At 64.0% G+C, this 3,436-nt stretch overlaps 1 long non-coding RNA gene across 1 annotated transcript; it reads right to left on the bottom strand.

Annotated features, from left to right (window-relative positions):
* Positions 1-1,033: 1,033 nt before the first annotated feature.
* LOC112954080 lies at positions 1,034-1,927 on the bottom strand. Its single transcript, XR_003250655.1, has 3 exons — positions 1,911-1,927; positions 1,580-1,637; positions 1,034-1,113 (listed from the first exon to the last, which is right to left on the bottom strand). It is a non-coding gene; the product is annotated as an uncharacterized LOC112954080 (long non-coding RNA).
* Positions 1,928-3,436: the final 1,509 nt, after the last annotated feature.

Below are 3,436 nucleotides of genomic sequence, written 5' to 3'. Positions count from 1 at the left end.
TAGACCATTTAGAACCAATCAGACCCAAGTTGAGCCACGTTGACCCGTGTTGAGTTGATCCCAATTGACTGGGGTTGACCCAAGTTGATTTGGGTTGGCCAATGTTGACTCCTATAGACCCTTTAGGCCCATATCAAGCAATTCCAGGCCCATATTGACCCATTTGGGACCCCCATATCGCATCCCCCTCAACGCACACGGAGAAGACGGGAGCCACCAGGTCCAGGGAGGCCACCAGGACGCCGAGTTCGGCCACGACCGCTGTGAGCCCTAGTGCCCAGAGCGGCTCCCGGCCCTCGGCACATGGCGGCAGCCCCTGCAGCGACATGTGAGACCCCCCAAAATACCACCAAGTACCTCCAAACACCCCAAATAACCCCGAATTCCCCAAAATACCCCCAACCCCCCCAGAATATCTGTAAACACCCTAAAACATCCCAAAATGCCCCCAAAATACCCCCAAAATGCCCCCCCTAAAAAAGCACAGGGAACACTGGGGCCACCTTTTGGACAATGGGGACACATTGGGAACACTAGGAAGGTGTTGGGGACACCTTAGAGACATGACGAGCCCCTGGGGACCCCCTGGTGACACTGGGGACCCCTTGGGGACCCCCCTGGTGACACTGGTGACACGTTGGGGACATTGGTGACACAGGCAGGGTGTGCAGGGGACATGAGGCCACACTGCTGACAATGGTGAGACCTTGAGGACACCCTGGGGGACCTTGAGGACACCCTGGGGACACTGGGGACCCCTTGGGGACCCCACTGGTGACACTGGTGACACGTTGGGGACACTGGGGATGCTCACGGGCAGAGCGCGCAGGGGACATGGGGACACCCTGGGGACACATTGCTGACAATAGGGACAAGGGGACCCCCTGGTGACACTGGGGACCCCTTGGGGACCGCACTGGTGACACTGGTGACACGTTGGGGACACTCACGGGCAGGGCGCGCAGGGCCGCCAGCCCCCGCAGCAGCCCCGGCCCCAGCGCCAGCGCCCGCAGACCGGAGGCCGCGGAGGCCGCGGAGGCCCCGGCCACGGCCACCGGTGGCACCGGCCACGAGAGGACACCGAGGACGGGGACGCCCAGAGCGTCACCGAACCTGCGGGGGGACATTGGGGACAATGGGGGGACACGGGGACATTGGGGACATTGAGGGGACATGGGAATATTGGGAGTATTGGGGACATGGGGACCCCCATGGGGACATGAGGGACATGAGGGGGACATTGGGGACATGGGGACATTGGGGACAATGGGGGGACACGGGGACATTGGGGACATGGGGACATTGGGGACAATGGGGGGACACGGGGACATTGGGGACATTTGTGGTATTGGGGACATTGGGGACCCCCATAGGGATATTGGGGACATGGGGGGACTTTGGGGACAATGAGGGGACATGGGGACATTGGAGACATTGGGACATGGGGACCCCCATGGGGCCAACGGTGGAGACATTGGGGACACCCATGGAGGACAAGGGGGGACATTGGGGACACCCATTGGGTCAATGAGGACATGGGGACACCCATGGGGGACATTGGGGACATGGGGCCACTCACTTGTCCTGCAGGACGACGCCGTCCACGCAGGCGCCCAGCAAGGTGGCGCTGGCGCCGTCTGCCCCGTCAAGGACCCAAAACTGCCAGGAATTGCCCCAAAACGAGGCCACCCCCCAAATGACCCAAAACTCGCCTGAAGTGACCCAAACCGACCCCTTTTGGGGTGATTTCTCCCCATTTTGGGGCCCTTCTGCCCATTTAGGGGCCCTTCTGCCCATTTAGGGCTCCAAACTGCAGCTTTTTTGAGCCCCTGGGCTTCTTTTGGGGCAAATCAGGATGTTTTCAGGCCCAGGGGGTTTTTGGGGCGAAACCCGGCGTTTCCGGCGGATACAGACGAGGGCGGCGACGGCGACGGCTCCGGCGGTGCCGGCGGGTTCCGCGTGCAGGGGGGTGCCCAGCGGTGGGGGGGCCGCGGCCGCCAGCAGCCCTGCCCGGACGCCGGGGCCCCTTTCAGCCGGACGGGGCCCCTTTAAGCCGGACGCCGTTGCCCCTTTAAGGCGGACGCGGCCCCTTTAAGACGGACACCGTTGCCCCTTTAAGCCGGACGCCGGGGCCCCCTCACCGGGCGTGAGGGGCAGGACGAGCCCCAGGACGAGGCCGAAGTCGCCGCCGTGGGTCAGGACGTAGGGGGCGGGGCCGCTGACGTCATCGCCGGGGGGCGGGGCCGGCACCGAGGGGGCCGCCGGCGTCTCCAGGCGCCGCCCGGGCTCCGCCCACCGTGGCCACAGGTTCTCTGCGGCCCCGCCCCCCGAGGTGATGTCATGGGTGTGGCCACACCCCTCCATTCGGACTTCCCCCACCTTAACTCCTCTTAGCCCCGCCCCTCCTCTGGGCCCCGCCTCCAGGCTCCGCCCCCATGTTCTCTCCCACCTCAGAGCTCCCCCCTTCAGACCCCACCCCCTTTCTCCCCAGCCCCACCCCTCTTTTTGGCCCCGCCCCTCTCCAGACACCACCCCTTCCCCCGTCTGGCAGCCATTTTGGGAGGGGCTTCCTCCCCAGCCAGGCAGCCATTTTGTGTCACCCCCCCATTGGCTACCCCATTCCTGGCGGCCATTTAGCCCCTCCCCTGTCCCCCATCTTGCCCCTCCGCCCACCATTTTGTTCCCCCGCCAGCCATCTCATCCCCATGGTGGCCATTTTATAGCTCCCCATGGACCCCCATTGGGTTAACCCAAACCCGGCAGCCATCTTATGCCACCTGTCCGCCATTTTGTTCTCCCTGGAGGCCATTTTGTCCCCCGTTTTCTCCCCATGGCAGCCATTTTGTCTCCCCGGTGGCCATTTTAACCCCTCGCTCACGGGCCAGGACGGCGCGGGCCGGGCCGGGCGCGGCGGCCATGACGCTCGCCCGGTTCCGCCCGTAGTAGCCGTCGCAGCCGCCGGCGCCATCGCAGAAGAGGCCCCGGATTCCTGCGCAGGACCCGCCCGCCGGCAACATGGCCGCCGCCAGCGTCCGGTTGCCCAGCACGCAGAACCTGGGCCCAGAAACACCCGGTTCAGGTCAGTTCGGGGCTTTTGGGGGCCGTTCTGGCTCATTTGGGGACCATTTAGAGCTCTTTTGTCCTTATTGACCCATTTTGGGGTAATTTTAGTCCGTTTTGGGGCCACTTGGGCTCATTCAGGGGGCATTTTGGCTCATTTTGTCTCAGTTTGGGGCCTTTTGGCTCATTTTGGAGCCATTTGGGTCCTTTTTGACTCATTTTGGGTCCCTTTTGGCCCATTCTGGGGCCATTCTGGCCCATTCTGGGTGCATTTCCACCCAGTTTGGCTCATTTGGCGCCTGTCCCGCCCCCGTCCCCACTCACCGGATGCCGCCGGCCCCCCGGACGGCCCCCCGAATGGCGCCGGCCGCCAGCG

Source organism: Nothoprocta perdicaria, unplaced genomic scaffold (assembly GCF_003342845.1).
Source record: "Nothoprocta perdicaria isolate Ctin4 unplaced genomic scaffold, notPer1 scaffold_482, whole genome shotgun sequence".
In the NCBI taxonomy this organism is placed as follows: domain Eukaryota; kingdom Metazoa; phylum Chordata; class Aves; order Tinamiformes; family Tinamidae; genus Nothoprocta; species Nothoprocta perdicaria.
This window is presented reverse-complemented; position numbering and strand designations above follow the sequence as displayed.